Source organism: Dermacentor andersoni, chromosome 3 (genome assembly GCF_023375885.2).
Source record: "Dermacentor andersoni chromosome 3, qqDerAnde1_hic_scaffold, whole genome shotgun sequence".
Classification (NCBI taxonomy): Eukaryota; Metazoa; Arthropoda; class Arachnida; order Ixodida; family Ixodidae; genus Dermacentor; species Dermacentor andersoni.
In genome coordinates, this window is record NC_092816.1 from 139983063 (window position 1) to 140002071 (window position 19009).

A 19009-nucleotide genomic window follows, 5' to 3' on the forward strand; every position below is an offset into this window, starting at 1 on the left:
TCTGTCAGGAATGTGTGAGGAATACTCTTTATTTTCTCTAAACAAGTGCGCGCACATGCCGCATTTGGGTCACCTGCCATTTACACATTCTGCCGTGTAGCAGCACCGTAACCAGGTAATGTTACGTATAAGTGATTGTGAAAAAGGCTCTTACAAGTTTGAAGGAACCTAAGATAAACGGTGTCGTCTAATATGCATTCTCGGCGCTAGTACACTGTAGCACTGGCTGATCGGTGCGGCGGTCCGCGGGATGCGTCACAAGGAAAATAAGCTGGTAAGGAACCTGGAAATGAAGTATCAGGCAGCCGAAAGCGTATGTTTGCATAGTAGAGGTACATCGAATGGACAAGCGAAGTACTTACGATAGCTTACGCTAGCACAAGCCCCAAAAAATAAACAATCCACATCTTTGTCCAGTTGTTTGAGCGTAGCTCCTCTTTGAGCTCCCCATTCTGCCGCCAAAACCAAAGACGGATGTGACATCACGGACGCGAAAAGCAAAGAATGAATGCGACATCCCGGACGTGACGTTTGGGTGAACCTAACGCCTGCGTTCCGTCGACCGGGTGAACGCAGACACTTTCAGCGCGTCTTCAAGGCGTCCTGTCTCTACGAGAACGATGCCAATCCGAATCCACAATATACCGGCATTCCCATGCATACCACAGCGCAGCAGCGCCAGATTTCCATCTAGGTAATGCAGTGAGAAACTCTATGGCGCTAGCTATGCACCATATTTGGCAGTTTCAATGAAAAACTGGGGCATTTAAAACCCTTGAATCTAAGCCGACCCTAGAGTTTGGAACACTATCATTTGAAAAAAAAAAAACTATCGGCCTATATTTGAATAAATACGGTATTTGAATTAACTATCGGCCTAGATTCGTACAAATACGGCATATACTTCACTATCACTAATACTCCTTCGCCTTTCTAGTGAAACTGCAGCCCTTCTTTTTTTTTCACTGCGACTCCGAGTATAAGCTCTGGTGTGCACGACTGCTATTAATAACGATTTGGAGTGAAACCGGCTTGGTCTCAATTCTGAGTAAATTTACTGAGTAAATTATATATATTTATGACCTCTGCACGGTGATGTTTTCATCCCTAATAAATGTTGTAAATTATTATATGGCTTGCTAGAAAGAGAAGCAATAATGAGGCATATAGCCTTCACGTGGATTTCAACTTCTGTTGGCAAGACTCTACCAAACGGTCACTCCAGGTTTTTTTCAGGGTCAGAAAAGCATGCAAGGCAATTTGAAGCGAGGTTAACATACACAACATGTTCATTCTCTAGGCATACGTTACTCCTACTATTAGAAATATTCAAGTTGGCTACCTCCTTCTCTTGAAGAATAAAATGAACTTCCTCGTGTATGTATGTTTAAATATATTGTGTGTGTGCAAGGTGTTCGAAGTGGAAGTTACCTCAACGCACGGGGACTGCTTCGTCCCCCCCTCCCCACCTGCGTGTAGGGCAAGAAGCGGGCACCCCAGCTCGGTGGAATAGTTTTCAATCGCAGTGGAAATTGAATAAAATATGTCTGTGGTGCTTCTAATGCGCTTGTCCTCCTAACGTCGCACGTATGCGACAACTTGCAACTAAGCTTTTAGCAACACACAATAAAATTTTATCTGAAGAGGTAGAGGCAACTAAAAAGAAATGCCAAATATGGGTAACTCTGGTAACGGCACTTTAGGTTGGGGAAGTTTACTTCGGTATCCCTCGAAGAGGTTCTGCGAGGAGTCCCCCCCCCCCACAGAGTTGGAGCCTATGGTGATGATGTTGATTTATTTACAATCATGAGCTGATGATGACGGCGCCAATGATGACTGTGCACGAATTAACTCAATTCGTGCATTAAGAGGTGCGCCAATTTCCTGGTCAACTCTAGTGTCAGCCCTCGGGTGGTTACCGTCAACACAGTGTCATACTTTTGTTCGTCAGTAGAACCCCCGGCTTTAGTCTTGTGCTGAAGCACAACTTTCAGTTCACCAGTTTTGAGGTCTGGAAAGACAAGAGTTTTTTTTTATTCGAGTGTTCTTATTCTACGGTGGTTGCTTGGGGTAGTTGATAATTCACGGTAAAAAACTACGTACAGCGCGAAAGACAAGGACTGCAAGAGACGACATACACAGCGCAGTGTATGTGGTCTCACAATCCTTGTCCTTCACCTGTACGTAGTTTTTTATCATGTTTTTATCATTAGGGTTGCAAACAACTTATCCTAGAAGGAAATGGATCAACAGTCAGTACACTCTTTTTCGGTGTAAGGAGACTCGGTTAAAGGGTCCATGAATCATGAACGGTCTTTTGCGCGTCTTCCTACTGTTACTGTGGTAAGTGAAAATCTGGTAGCGAATTTATAAGAATTACGTACAATAATAATTACAGCAGACGCTCGGCCGCAAGGGTGAATAAGCAAGCAGCACGGCCTTAAAAAATTGTAAAATGCCCCTTTGTACAAGTTAAAAAAAATTGCAGTTAGTTACAGCGTGCAATTACGACTAAGAAAAAGAAAGAGCAAGTCCTCGAAAGTGTCGCACGGCCGTCATCAGCTTAGTTCCTAATGTCGCTAGCGAGTTGTATGGCAACGAAAATGCAATGTATATTAAGTGCAAGCCATGGCACAGTTAAGATTTATGGTGTAATTAGGACCGTTGCCAATAATTGTTGGGTTTTGCTTAAACATTAGGAAGTTTTGTAGAATGTTTCCCCTGAATCTTCGGTGGACAAAACATGAAGCCTTGCTTACAGTTGATTAAAATTAGGGGAAAGTTATGGAACACGTGTAGACGAAGATTCAAGCATGTGAAATAATTAGAGGCTCAGCAGTAGTAAATTACGTATGCAAGGGCTCTGGAGCATTCATCTAGAGCACCACTGCAGTGCGATGCGCCCAAGGCCATGCAGGCACTGGATTACCCACATTATGAGCTCCACTCGCTTCTATGTAGGCGCAGTTGCTCCTGCGTGCCTCTTGATGCAGAATGTCAAACTCTTCTATGGAATCGTATCATGTATAGGGAATTCTATGGCACCATAGATATTGAGATACAGGGAATTAGTTACCCGATAAGCAGCTCCTTTCCTTGTGGCCAACAACATCGTAGGAGCTTGCTGCGGCCCTCGCTTTCGCTTCGTTTTGTACTTTAAGCAGCAGCCCCTTCTCATCCAACTTTTCCACAGTGAACTGCAGAAGGAATATTTCTTTCAGTCTTTCTGCTGTCTTACAACAAGATGCCATGAGTAAATGCACATATTAGCAATATCTAACATACATGAGCATATTAAAGAATGTAATGAAATAACAAAAATTATGGCTATTTCATTTCTGAACAAAATTTGGCGGTCGTGGAAGCTGGCGCTTCCAAAGCATTGCACGACCAATGAAAAGAACCATGAAGAGGCGTACGAGTAGCGCGTGTCTGTCGATCTCCCAGGGCACCTATATCCCGGTGGCATTCTTACATTCGCTAGTAGGTACTGCGGGGCGGGGTGTTTCTTCTGGTGTTCGACATTTCTGCGCCGGCGTGAGTAAGAGCGGTTGCGAGAGAGAAATTCTATCTGGGGGCCTTTGCTCCTTGAATATTTGACTCTGCCTAGGCACTACGGAGGAGGTTTCTTGGCTCGTGTTGTAGAATTGCCCCCTAGACATGCCGGCATTGCGGAGTGCAGTCGAGTTTGTTTATGCTCTGCCAGCGGCTGCCCGCGCGGTGTGGCAGTGGGCATGGGGGCCCCGTTTGGTGATCACTGTGTCTGAAGGGGCAAGGTTCTGAATGATGTGGTATAAGCCACGGGTAGCTTTTTTTGTCGCAGCGATAGATTGCATTTTTTACAAGCACTGCTCCAGGAAGGCACATGTAACTGGCTAATGGAGGCCTCAGGAGCGCACCCGAGATTACATTAAAGCAGGCAGCGCAGGAGCTCTAAGGTACCCAAGGGGTAGTGGGGGGCACCAAAGCTAGAAGCAGAGCGGCCCATGGGTTGGGGCCGCACAGGCCTCGGCGAACCGGAGCAGTCCGGTTTGTAGCTTTGGTGTCCCCGTTGCCGCTTTGGTGTCCTGAAGGGGCCGCCAATAATGCGAAATAATGACACGTTATTACCATTACTAAAAAACACAGTTGAACAAATATAATTACGTCCAGCCGCCAACTTGCAACGCTAACTTCAGCACTACCGCGCTCCGTGACTTCTGCCGGCACGCCTAGGGACAAACGCATACAACACCCGCTGAGAAACTCCTTTGTTAGGCCTCGGCCACCAAGGCAGAGCATATTCAAGGAGCAATAGTCCCCACCTTTCCTCTCTCGCACCCACTCCTACTCGCGCATGCGCGCTAATGTCCTCCGTCTCCGCAAGTGCCACGACCCGCTGTACCTCACGCGGTAGGCACTCCGCTGAGCCAGCGCGCTTACATCGATTGCTGCTAGGTTTTCGCAGGTGCATGTGTGATTCATAGGCTTACAGCGAAGGAAGAGCAGTACGCTGACAGCATTGTGGTGGATAGCGCCTAACATCACAAGGGGCTGAAGCTTTCGTTTTCACTGGTTGTCTGTTCATGAAAGCCGTCACAACTAATGAGCTGCCGTGGTAAAAGGCGAAAGTTAAGATTCCGTCCAGCTCATCGAACATGCGCCAAACGTTTCATAAAAGTTAAGCTTCTATGTTATTTGGCGAGGCATGCATTAGCCAACAAGTTGCTAGGATCGTTAATACCCTCTTGTTCAAATTTCTTACTCCACTGTGGGGAAGTTTGAATAGGATTAGCTTTCAACGTAGGTACAGCGAACAGAACGTCACATTTGCCGTGTAGATATGAAACAGATTCACATACACAGGCTGCGTCGCCACTACGGTGTGAATATCACAACCGCGTCCAAATGCTTTCCCAAATGTGAAATGTAATGTGCAGAGTTGGCCATTCACGCCAGCACCAATGAAAGCGTGATTTCTGCTATGCTTTAAACGCAGGAGCAGGATACACGTGGTATGATCCCACGTCTGACTTGTTCCAACGACCACGCAAACAATTTCTTAACCATTGTGACAAAATAGGACTTCATATCAGACTCCTCCTGTATTCTTGTACGACGGCTGCCGCCAAAATCGCAGATGGTTTACGTTAACATTCGTTATTGGCAACTCCACAAGCCGTTAGTAGAGCTGGCAATACTGTCTAAATAAACAAAGATGGCTACGTTATCCAAGGGCGCTATAACTTAAAGCTATTCAAAGCTTTTCTATTCCAAATCGGCAATCAGCCCTCCGCGATTGGTGAACAACTTTTTGGGTAACCCCCACTTCGCCTGTCAGCCACACGACGTCACGTAAACCGCGATAGCTCCCCATCTGATATGGTGTGTACACTCTGATTATACATGATGAGATCGAGGAAAAGAAAAATAGCCATTTTTGGTTCGACACCATTAGCCCTCGGCTATTGGTCAAAAGTTTTCGGGCTGCAACTACTTCACCTGGCTGTCACGCGGCGTCCCAACACCGTGAAAATTCACCGCGTCAAAGTGATGTGTCCGCGTTAAAGATGCATTAATATGCCGAACCAAACTGAATTTTTCTCTGAATAGCCGCAGGCTGCCCCGTGCGGAAAGGAATAGAAGATGACTGCCGCCGATAACTCAGGCACTGGCTACACGCACCTGCCATAGAGCATGGTTTATTTGTGTACAATAAAACTTTTTGCATGGCATTGTAACGTTTTCGAGCAGTTCCGGCACATTTACGGCCTCACTCAGCCAACTTTTCGTTGCTGAGGATCCTTTTTAGTGGAATTCTTAAACTTCTGTTGCATGTGGCCGCCATTTTTGACCAGCCACCGCAATATACGTAAGGGAAAACGGACCAATCCCAGACACTTGAACCATCCTCTTCATATGGTGATCGATTTTCAGTGCATTGGCTCGGCCCCATTCAATCCCTCTCCACATGAGTGTGCTCCTCGCCTCCTATCAGCCAATTAGATGAGACAAGTCGCTCAGTGCAGGCAATGTTATTCGTTTTTAAAGCAAACAATAGTGACCTCTATAAATGAGGAGAGCGTTTGATTGGTCTGTTTAGACCACCTTGCGGGTCCCCGGTCCCCGACCGATGCTTGCGTCGGCAGTTATGCACATTTGATGTCAGGAAATTGGAACAAAAACATATTGGAATAGTTTGACGTTATAGGGCCGCAGGTTCACGGCGGCTCTTTCACTTGGTGGTGTACTCATCACGCGTTTCTCGTTCGTGACGTCGAATCGATGTGTTCCGGCGAAGCCTAAAGGGTCCTTGCTGTCGATTACCTTATTTTGGTTGGTCTCAAGCATCCCAGGCAAACCCTGGGCATACATGCGCGGCTTCTGATTTGGCCGCGAATATCAGGTTGCCGTAGGGCAGACTTTCCGCACCGAAGAAATCACGAGTGGGAGTGCCGCAAGGCGCAGTCCTCTCGCCATTACTGCTCAACTTGGTGATGCCACCACTGTGCTATTGCCTGGTTGAGATACCTGGGCTTCCCTTCAGTGTGTATATGGACAATGTCACAATACGGACCAACGAGGCTCCGACGTCGACTAGTCCGATGCCATTTAAGCCGGAATTGACACCACCGCAACATTTCTAAAGCAGGTCGGACTCATGTCTTCTGTTGACAGAACTAACTTGTACTGGGCACAAACCCAGCCCATTTAGCCTCGCGATTTTCTTTCACTTTTGATGGCGAACAAATATCTCAGCAAGACAGTGTTCGAGTTCTAGGCATCCACATCAACGGAGCCAGTGGTGCAGCAACATGGAACCACAACATCACTCGAACCTGGCATCAGATACTCCGCCTAATCCGCTGCATTGCATACAAAAACTGGGGAAGTGAGGAGCCTTATGGCTGCTCAACCAATTTCACGTGCCGTATACGGCCAATAAAATCTACAGTCTGACCCAAAAGCAACGACAAAAACTGCAATCGCTCAACCACGAAGCCATGGGGGTTGTCACCAGCCTGCTGCGTTTCATTCCCTTACACCGTCTTGCTCAAATGGCCCACATGAATCTGAACCAGGCATTAGCCGAGGCTGCCACGGATTCACACCAGTTCCAACTAAGATCCACGATATCCGATCGCAGCATCATCTCGCTTCTTCATTTTCCAGTCCCCTCAACGCCTCTGCCCTCTTCCCATGCTCCGTGACATTGTGCCATGACCTGCACCGATTCCCCAAAACGTGAATGCCGATCACGCAGAGAGGCAGTTGTCTTACACAAGGTGGCATCAAGCAGACATTCGCACTTCTCCTCCCTGTCACCATGCTTTCTACACCGACAGGGCCCTCAGTGACGAAGTTTCAGTCTTAGTGCACTACTGCCCACGTACCGTCGCGGCCTACTCCTCCTGCCGGCCTGCCTGCAACGACCCATTAACGTCGGAAGTAACTGCGATACCCACTTCATGCAATGCCATTCTCAAGCCTCCTTTTGCAACCTTCACTCGTACTGTGTACACAGACTTGCAGGCTTCCATAAAGGCCTGTGCCCGACTGGACTCTCGCAATGGTGCTGTTAACTTACACCGGGCGACGCGAATCGCCGACGAGGCTGGCCACACTGTGTGTCTCGCATGGATAGCTGGTCATGCTGGTGTCGCTGGCAACCGAATGACCGACCCTCTGTAAAGGGAGCTTCTTTCCCGCCCCTCAGAGACGGGGCCACAAGTGCCTGATGACCCATACCCCATCCACCCGGACATATAGTCCTGGCGAAGCGGCGTTCCGGAAACATCCTCCCAGAAAATCCTGCGCTTCTTCCAGAGAAGTTTACCCGTGCTGAAGCCACGCCTCCAACGCATCGTCAGGGAGACAGCAGTGACGCCAGCCCGCCGCACCAGGATGCGTCTCCAGCCACTTACCGATCCTGTCCAAGGAACCAGCTGCTGGATCAGCAACATATACTCTAGCACTGCAGGAGAGCGATAGACACTCTCCCCGCTACTGTGAGGCCCGAGGATTTAGATGCCTGGCAATAGCCAGCACTTTATATTCCAGTCATTACTTCGATTTTTACAAGACTCAAAAATGGTCAATAATACCTGAACTGACCTCCTGTTCTCTCCCTCCCTCCGCCCCGATGGATCCACTTCCTGGGGGCGGAAACCTTTTCTGGTTATTTTAATAAACTTTAACAAGAAAGACATAGCAACACAACAACAATAACATTAAGCGACAAAAAGGCAGAAATTGTTGCACTGCGCATGCCAACGCCAGGCCGGTAAATTCCTAAATTCCTCATTAGAAAACAAGGGGATGGTGGGAGATGGAAATTCAAGACGATGAGCAAAACGAGAACAAGGTGAAAGCAGGAGCCAACGTTTCGACAAGTGGACTTTTCTTCAAGGCGACATATGCTTTCCTCCCCACAGTATATATAGGTGGGGTTCCTCTTAAAGGAGAGAGGGTTGCCACACCCACCCACCTAACCCCCTCTCCGTCGAAATGTTGTCTCCTGCTTTCACCTTGTTCTCGTTTTGCTCATCCTCTCAAGTTCCTCTTTGGCGTTCCATAATGCTCCTCGAAGGGGCGCGGTATCAGTGCGTCACAAGTTGGCGCGTGGGCGTGATCCTTTTTATATATATATATATATATATAGTTTTTATTTACCAGTTGCAACAAGGGGCCTTTAGTATTTTTTGGGGCACCTCCATTACACCAAAGCGGCAACGGGAATAACAAAGCTTGAATCCGGAGTGGTTCTTAGGTTGGGCCTAACCGAGGCCTACGCGTGCCAAGGAAGATCAGCTGTCCGCTATCGTGGACAGCTAGAAAAATAATTTGGAGTTCCCGCACCGGCTACTTTATTATAATCTCGGGTGCTCTCCTGAGACCTCATTTTGCCGGTTACATGTGTCCTACTGGAGCAGTACTTGCAAAAAAAAAAGAATATATCATCAAGACGAGAAAAGCACCCCGCAACGATAACAGTGCCCCGCGACTTCTGCAACATACTGTGCCCATGCGAGGAGAATCATGGAACGCCACCGAGGAGTCCGTCCGTCCGGCCTGTCCAGCGAACCGCACCAGATTTTTTGAAAAGTACATTCTTTCACGTGAGCCGAAGGTTGAAAAATTCGTCTGCGGTCTCGTGCGGCACTTTGCGAACGGAGCAAAGCGTGGCGCGACTGCCTCACTAATCGTGATGTGTGGGTGGAATTCGCAGCAGCCGCCACAGACCGACGACCGACCTCCGCTCATGCAGCACTACGTCCATACAAACGACGCGCATGCGGCACGATGGCTGCGAGATGGCGCCATCGTAGCCACAAAGCCCGCGTCATGCAGGGCACTATGCTTTTCTTCTCACGCTTTCGCCGCACCCTCCCCCCTCCCCCCCCCTCCGCTTTCGTCCTCGCGATCTCTTCACTATCGCCACATTTCATTTTCCGCTGCACTGCGTGTCGCTCTTTGATCCTTCGCCGTTGTGCTCATTCGCTCGGTTACGCCGACACTCGCGCTGCGAGGCCATAAAAATCAGGTTTATGGATACCTGGGTAACTGTGGGAGCAGCATTCATTGACCGAACTACAGCATTTGGTACTCTGAACCATTCTATTCTTTTGTATCAACTACAGTGACCTACGGCATCACTGGTACTTCATGGCTAGCTAACTAATGGGTCGCAAGTTGTACTTGACAACGACGACCTTTCACTGGCTAACTTTATCATATTTGGTGTTCCTCAAGCTTGTATTATTAGGTCCCTTACTGTTCCTGTTGTTCACCAACAATCTACCCGATTCGCTTACCAGTTACAAGTTCCTCTTGCATGCCGATGACACAACCATTTATTCATCTCACTAGTGATTGACAGTAATGCAAGATCAGCTGAACCCTGATCTTGGCAATATCGACTGGTAGTGCTCACTAAAGCACCAAATTATCTTCCAATCAGTCCTTCAAAAACATGTTTTGATTGATAACCTTCAAACAACAATTCCACCTCGTGAGGTGTATCATTAACTAATCATATCGTACCAACATCTGACAGCGCTACAATTTTGGGTGTCATTTTAGACGAGCTATTAAATACGCATGGTTAACTCGCTTCTAAAATAAATTTCATTTTGTATTCACTTTATCATCAAAACACGCTGCTATTTTCAACCTCATATTCTACGCTCATTGCGTCATTCTTACATACATTGCCATTTATCATACTGTAAGCAGACGCTGCGCAGACAACGCTAAGAATCGGCTAAGAAATTGTGCAGCTTCCACAGTGCTGCAACAAGCCAGCTACTTTACTTCTAAGAGCCAACGTTACATCCTTTGTTCATTTATTTATTTACACAATACTGCAGGAAGCAATGCTGCCCAAGCAGGAGAGGGAATACAAAAGATGCTCTTTCAACATATTTTCAAATGAAACATGAGATGTGCATTGAACAACACATTCTGGAAAATGATTCCATTCTTCGCTCGTAAGTGGAAAAAATCATTTCTCAAAGATTTTAGTGTGGGCAAAGTTTGACTGGACTACATTATAATGGAAAATATGCAACGACCTTTGTAGAGCATGGGTATTATATGTGGCATCCTTCACAGGAAGCACCCCGGCATAGAACACGCGTTACAATGCACTTGTTGTATGTGGCTACTATTCGCCAGTTATGCAGGCGGAGGACAAAGCCAGTCCGCACCACGCAGCATGGTCAGACTAGATCGTATGAGCGCGAGGACGCACACGGGCCCTGTCGGGCACAAAGCAAACGCTGCGCAATATGCACTACATCTGCATGTAGCTGCGATCTGCTACGTAGTGCAGATACGGCAGGGTACCCGGACGAGTCCACTGGCTCAGTGCAGTGCTGCTCGCTCATGACAACCGCATTTAGCTTACGTTTGTCCACTGGCTCAGTGCAGTGCTGCTCGCTCATGGCAACCGCATTTGGCTTACGTTTGGCGCGTTGCAGGCACCAAAATCGGGGGTAGTGGCGTCTACGTTAACATCCAAATTCAAATGTGAACTGCGCGCCACGGTGACATATAGAAGGCGGTGCCTTGTGGTACCTCGCTCTGTGGTAACCTTGGCAGTGAAAGGCATTGAAGGAGGAGCGGAAGCACCGTGAACGCCACGTTTGATTGCCAATAAATCCGCTTCTGGTGAACGCATCGAAGTACTTTTCGTGACAAAGTGTTTATTAAATAGCCTATTTTAACTTCGAATGCTTTTCTCCACTTCGATAAACATGTAAGCGGATCAGGGCTCGCTCAGGTGCTTCCGAATTCGTAAACATTACGCAAAATTGGTAGAGTTGACATACACACTAACAGCTTGAGACAAAAACCAAGGAAGTGCATTTGAATTAACAGAAAGCAATCACTTACGCCCCACTGGTGCGCATCCTGGTTTACTTTCTCCACGTTGTTATCCGTTATCCACAGCTGACCACTCGTATGGGCTTGAAATTCGGTACTTAAATTCATCTGTGCTGAAAAACATGGTGAGACATATTCAATGCGGGACATACCTAAAGGGTGCCCGAACCGCCCCTCGGGCTCGTTGAAAAAATAGTCCGCGGATAGCATACGTTTATGTGATCACCTCAGCCAAGTTTTGCAGTTTTGCACGACGCGCGGAGTTCACAAGCCGAGCGCGAAGTCGCCTTCCTCTCAAGCGCTCTCTTTTACAGCGATAGCTTTAGGGCCTCGTTACGCAGAAGATCCGGCGTTGGTCGTGCGCCGACCTCGAGCACAATTTCCATACATATTTAGGTATACTTATGCAATATATCACGCCTTGCGATATGACATGCGGCACGTGCGGGTTGTATTGTCACATCATTCTAGCACTAAAGTTGCTCATACCATAAAGGGAAAATGCAAAAAACGCAAGTGATCTTCAGTGTCAGATGTTAATAAACAAGGCAGCTCACGCACCTTTATTACATGCTGCGACACGAAATAGTTACATGACCCCAAGATATAGCGTTATTTAGGACAAAAAACTAGTATCAAGTAATGAAATTGTATAAAGCACTTAATATTCAGCAGCGTTCGTCCTTGCATACTGGAGCCAGCGCGGCACAAACACAACCAGTGCAGTTTCCAATGCGAACCAGCGCCTGTACGGCACAAACCAGTGCGCCCCAGCGTCATGGCACTGGAACCAGCGTCTCTTCCAGTGTAACCCAGCTCTCATCCAACGTTCTCACTGGTCTCGAGTGAGTCCCAGCTAGCGCCAGCGTAGCCAGTGCGATTCAGTGCCAAAAAAAAAAAAAAAAACGCGCTGGTTTCACACTGGAAGGCACTGGAAGACGCTGGTTCTTGCAATCGGCATTTCAGAGGTTTTTTACTATCAAGCAAGAGCATCGTTAAAAAGACACCCATTGACCAAACCAAAGAAATATAATGGAAGCGCGCATTGTGGTTTCTATCGCATATGCAGGTAAATTACAAAGATGTATACCAAGAAACACTAAGCAAAACTGCGCGTTAGCAGCCGCGTCATATCTATTTGCTGGCATGCAGTGACTGCAGCACTTGGGGCGGGAACACATCGAACGCCGCCGCACATTCCTGGCACAGACCACTCAAAGGCGACAAATGCGACAAATGCACACTGCAGAAACAAAGTTTTCTCCTTTTTCTTTCTTTTTTTTTAAGGGATCTTCGTGGGTCACACAATGCACAGAGAAGGCACGGACCACATGAGCGCGATCCGCGCACGATAAGCACATCACCACGAAAGCAAGATACGGAACACGTAAGCGCAACCTGTGCCTCACGGTTAAAATTAAAAATCATCGTATATTTGTTTCTGTCAGACGGATACAAGCGCACGGCCGGAAACATCACACACTGCACATGTGTACCTCCGAGGTTGTGTCGACAATTTCTGGGCTACATTTAAACGACAGCAGGAAGTCACTTCAATGAGAAACGAAGTGAGGGCGCAGGTAGTGCAGGTAACGGCTGCGCATAAAGTCAGTTAGGGCTTTAAGGCCAGTGACCGAGGTTGAAATCGTTAAAATCACACCCCAGCCATAGCTTACTCAGGGTAAACTGTTCAGATCTTGAAGGCCATGCTTTTTGCTGACTGCATGCGGCATAAGCGATTCAAAAGCGAGAACACCGCATGTAATTTATTTCTGCCCTAAACTATAGCTCACAATATTGACACGTGTACTTATCTTTATCGGGCGACCACGTTTCGCCGCTTAACAACTGTAATCGCACAGCGACGGACGCGCCTGCATGTATCCGACGTTTCTGGAAAGTTATCGATGATTCTACCCGGCTGTCTGTTGTCGCCGAACCTTGTTATCTGATTTCATCGCCTGACGCGAATGGCGTAGAACATTGTGGAATACGCGCGGGTCCCAGCGATTAGTCTGGAACATTCGACGACTGCTGTATAAAAGCTGACGCGCTTGACCCGCTGAGCAGATTTTCGACGATCGCCGAGCGTGTTCGCCGCTATCGTTGTGCTATAAGTGTAGCCTGTTTTGTGGGCACAGGTTCGCCCAATAAAAGTTAGTTTTGTCGTTCACAGTACTGCTACTGTGTTATTCAACGTCACGACCACGTGACATCTGGTGGAGGTGCTTGTGCGTTCATGTACCGAACGCCCCCGTAAAGCCGCGATCCAAGCCCGAAGCCCGAGATCAAAACCAACGTCGCCCAAGACCAGCGAGCTAGCCGCCGGCTGCAAGGACTGCCCCCAGAGCACGGACTCCTACCTGAGACGTGCAGGAAGATTGCCACCAAGTCCTCCCCAATGGCTGCCCCAGCATCCCCCGTCGTGCTGCAGCAGCCCAGGGAGCCCCCCACGTTCCGCGGTTCAACATTCGAGGACCCGGAAACCTGGCTCGAGACGTACGAGAGGGTCGCTGCATTTAACAGCTGGAACAGCGACGACAAACTGCGACATGTCTTCTTCGCATTGGAAGACGCTGCCAGGACGTGGTTCGAGAACAGAGAAGCCGCGTTAACGACCTGGGACCTTTTCCGAAGTGGCTTCCTGCAGACATTCACAAGCGTCGTACGCCGAGAACGAGCCCAAGCACTACTGGAAACCCGAGTGCAGCTGCCCAACGAGACCACCGCGATTTTTACAGAAGAAATGAGCCGCCTATTCCGCCACGCCGACCCGGAAATGTCCGAGGAAAAGAAAGTCCGGCTACTAATGCGTGGTGTTAAGGAGGAACTTTTCGCCGGTATGGTACGAAACCCACCGAAGACTGTCGACGAGTTTCTTCGCGAGGCCACTAGCATCGAGAAGACACTCGAGATGCGAAACCGGCAATTCGACCGCCGCACCAACGCTACAAACTATGCCGGAGTTCAATCACTGGCCTCCGAAGACCTGCGCGATGCTATCAGGGCAGTCGTACGAGAGGAGCTTCAGAAGATCTTCCCGTCGTCGCAGCCTCAAGTGGCCTCGATCGCTGACATCGTCAAAGATGAGGTTCAGCGGTCGCTTGGAGTCCCGGAGGTGCAACCTCAATTACCGCAACCCCAACCCGAAGCGATGACCTACGCCGCCGTCGTACGCCGTCAAGGCCCTCCTCAGCGACCGCGCCAGGGCCCTGTAACGCCGCAATTCCGTCGACCACCGCCGCCGCCGCCGACAGCGCGCCCACCCGTCGCCCAGCGGAGCTACCCGAGGAAGACCGACGTTTGGCGCGCTCCTGACCACCGCCCGCTCTGCTACCACTGCGGGGAAGCGGGTCACGTCTACCGACGATGTCCATACCGGGAAATGGGACTGCGAGGTTTCGCCGTCAACGCTCCGCGCCCGCAGCAAGGTGAACGCCCTCGCGATATCGCTGACTACCTCGCGGCTACTCAGTGGAGTTCTCGACGACCGTCGCGTTCACCATCACCAGGCCGCTACCTGTCGCCGCAGCGCCGACCATACACTGGCCCAGCTCGGGGCCGGTCAGCGAGCCCATATCCGGAAAACTAAAAGCAGCGAATGATGGAGGTGCGGTTGCTGTCCGTCGAACTGTCGAAGATCCTCCGCCGCCGACGAAGACTCCGAAGAAACTACCTCGACGACATAACGACACGCCGCCGTCCCGACGAAGTCTGGAAGGAAAGAATGCGACGACGAAAGACGACCTGACGACGTCACATACCAGCCACATGTCAACGCGACGCAGTCGTGATCCGACGCCAAGACCGAACTGTAATGCAAGACAAAGAGCCACCGACCTCGACGTGCTTCTCGACGGCCACGCAGTCACCGCTTTAGTAGACACAGGAGCCGATTACTCCGTCATGAGTGGACCCATCGCCGCCCAGTTGAGGAAAGTTAAGACTGCATGGGAAGGCCCTCAAATTCGGACCGCTGGAGGACACCTGATTACGCCGACTGGGATCTGCACGGCAAGAATTACCGTTCATGACCGGACTTACCCTGCCACCTTCGTTGTCCTCCAACAGTGTTCACGAGACGTCATTCTCGGCATGGACTTCCTCAACCAACACGGCGCAGTCATCGACCTGAAGTCGAAGTCAATAACTCTGTCGGAAGACCATGCGATACCGTCGGAGAACCCTCGTAGTCACCACGCCTTGAGTGTGCTCGAAGATCAGGTGAGCATCCCGCCTCGCTCCAGCATTGTTATTTCGGTCGGCACCGAAACACCCGCTGACTTAGAAGGTGTCATCGAAGGCGACCAACGTCTACTGCTAGACCGTGAAATTTGCGTCGCAAGAGGGATCGCTCGACTGCACGGAGGAAACACGAAAGTGTTGCTGACAAACTTCAGCCAGGAGTACAAGCACATCAACAAGGGCACGACGATCGCATACATCGAGGAAATTCTGGAAAACAGCAATGCGTTTGTCCTCTCGGATACCGCCGCATCTACCCCGACGACCATGGTTGCCGAACCAGACTACGACATTAATCCAAGTCTCCCCGTGATTAAGCAACAGCAGCTCAGAAGTCTGCTCCGGCGATACAAAGGCTGCTTTTCGACGTCATCGAGGATTCGACAAACACCAGTCGCCAAGCATCGCATAATCACCGAGGAGTACGCTCGACCACTTCGCCAGAGCCCTTACCGAGTTTCGCCGCGAGAACGTGAAGCTATAAGAGAACAAGTCGACGAAATGCTGCGCGACGACATCATCCAGCCGTCGAAAAGCCCGTGGGCATCTCCTGTTGTGCTGGTTAAGAAAAAGGACGGAACACTTCGTTTCTGCGTCGATTATCGTCGTCTGAACAAGATCACGAAGATGGACGTATACCCTCTCCCACGGATAGACGACGCATTGGATCGGCTCTGCAACGCTAAATACTTCTCCTCGCTGGACCTCAAGTCTGGCTATTGGCAAATAGAAGTCGACGAAAGAGATCGTGAAAAGACCGCCTTCATCACCCCAGACGGCCTCTACGAGTTCAAGGTTATGCCATTTGGACTGTGCTCGGCGCCTGCAACGTTCCAGCGCGTGATGGACACGGCTTTAGCAGGATTGAAGTGGCAGACCTGTCTCGTTTACTTGGATGACGTCGTTGTATTCGCCGAAAATTTTGACGATCACCTTAGGCGGCTTGCCACAGTACTAGAGGCCATCAAGTCATCAGGGCTCACTCTGAAGCCAGAAAAGTGCCGCTTCGCTTACGATGAGCTTCTATTCCTAGGCCACGTCATCAGCAAATCCGGAGTACGCCCCGACCCGCACAAAACAGCTGCCATCGCAAAGTTCCCGCAGCCCACCGACAAGAAGGCAGTGCGTAGATTTCTTGGCATGTGTGCCTACTACAGGCGATTTGTCAAGAACTTTTCACGCATCGCTGAGCCGCTGACACAGCTAACTAAATGTGACGTCGAGTTCAAGTGGGAAACGCCACAGGGCGACGCATTTCAAGAACTCAAACGACGCATGCAGTCGCCGCCCGTACTTGCGCACTTCGACGAGCACGCCGATACCGAAATACACACTGACGCCAGTAGCCTAGGCCTCGGTGCCGTCCTAGTCCAGAGAAAAGATGGACATGAACACGTGATAGCTTACGCTAGCCGATCATTGTCAAAAGCAGAAGGCAATTATTCTACAACCGAAAAGGAATGCCTCGCCATCGTTTGGGCCACAGCGAAATTTCGCCCTTACCTATATGGCAGGCCATTCAAGGTGGTCAGCGATCATCACGCGTTGTGTTGGCTAGCTAACCTAAAAGACCCCTCAGGACGGCTGGCACGGTGGAGCCTCAGGCTACAAGAATACGACATCACTGTAACCTACAAGTCCGGACGAAAACACTCAGATGCCGATTGCCTATCCCGCGCCCCCATTGACCCGCCGCCGCAAGATGACGAGGATGACGACGCCTTCCTTGGAATAATAAGCGCGGAAGACTTCGCCGAACAGCAACGAGGAGACTCGGAGCTAAAAGCCCTAATCGAGTATTTGGAAGGGCACACCGACGTTGTCCCAAGGGCATTTAAGCGTGGATTATCTTCGTTCACGCTTCAAAACAACCTACTCGTGAAGAAGAACTTCTCACCAGTCCGCGCCAACTACCTTCTTGTTGTTCCGTCGGCGCTACGTCCAGAAGTACTGCACGCCCTACATGACGACCCGACCGCTGGGCACCTCGGTTTCTCCCGGACGCTATCGAGGATACAAGAAAGGTATTACTGGCCGCGCCTAACCACCGATGTCGCCCGTTACGTCAAGACATGCCGCGACTGTCAGCGACGCAAGACACCACCGACAAGACCAGCGGGATTACTACAGCCGATCCAGCCTCCTTACCGACCTTTTCAGCAGATCGGGATGGACTTGTTGGGACCGTTTCCGACATCAGCTTCCGGAAATAGGTGGATTGTCGTGGCGACGGACTATCTCACCCGCTTCGCTGAAACTAAAGCTCTACCGAACGGCAGCGCAGCCGAAGTGGCTAAATTTTTCGTCGAGAACATCCTGTTGCGACATGGTGCTCCAGAAGTCCTCATCACCGACAGAGGAACGGCCTTCACAGCGGAGCTCACTCAAGCCATTCTGAACTACAGTCAGACAAGGCACAGGAGGACAACGGCCTACCATCCGCAGACGAATGGTCTTACGGAGCGGCTGAATAATACCCTCGCCGACATGCTAGCGATGTACGTCGACGTCGAACACAAGACGTGGGATGCCGTCCTGCCGTACGTAACATTCGCTTACAACACGGCGGTGCAAGAAACACAGATCACGCCGTTCAAGCTGGTCTACGGCAGGAACCCGACGACGACGCTTGACGCCATGCTGCCGCACGTAACTGACGAAGAGAATGTTGACGTCGCTAGCTATCTCCAGCGCGCCGAAGAAGCCCGACAGCTCGCCCGCCTGCGAATCAAGAGCCAGCAGAGGACCGACAGCCGACACTACAACCTCCGACGACGCTTCGTCGAGTACCAGCCTGGCGACCGTGTTTGGGTCTGGACCCCGATACGCCGACGAGGACTCAGTGAGAAGCTACTCCGACGCTATTTCGGACCCTACAAGGTCATCCGACGTATTGGCGCTCTGGACTATGAGGTCGTGCCAGACGGCATTTCGCATTCACAGCGGCGCCGCGCACGATCTGAAGTGGTCCACGTGGTGCGCCTTAAACCCTTTTACGGACGCTGACGAACTTCGTCCTTTTTGTTCTTTTCTTTGCTACGAGTGCTTTTGTTTATTAACTTCGTTTGTTTGCAGCATCGGGTCGATGCTTTTTAAGAGGGGGGTATTGACACGTGTACTTATCTTTATCGGGCGACCACGTTTCGCCGCTTAACAACTGTAATCGCACAGCGACGGACGCGCCTGCATGTATCCGACGTTTCTGGAAAGTTATCGATGATTCTACCCGGCTGTCTGTTGTCGCCGAACCTTGTTATCTGATTTCATCGCCTGACGCGAATGGCGTAGAACATTGTGGAATACGCGCGGGTCCCAGCGATTAGTCTGGAACATTCGACGACTGCTGTATAAAAGCTGACGCGCTTGACCCGCTGAGCAGATTTTCGACGATCGCCGA

The 19009-nt window shown here is 50.0% G+C and overlaps 1 long non-coding RNA gene across 1 annotated transcript in view; it reads right to left on the minus strand.

Moving 5' to 3' along the window:
• Positions 1–1778: 1778 nt before the first annotated feature.
• The window catches only part of LOC129383203 (uncharacterized), a 36087-nt gene continuing 18856 nt past the window's right edge, over positions 1779–19009 (minus strand). Inside the window, exons 2-4 of the long non-coding RNA XR_011893096.1 lie at positions 11377–11480; positions 3077–3197; positions 1779–2011 (exon numbers count right to left, since the gene is read on the minus strand). This is a non-coding gene — a long non-coding RNA (uncharacterized lncRNA). The remainder of the gene's footprint in view (positions 2012–3076; positions 3198–11376; positions 11481–19009) is intronic.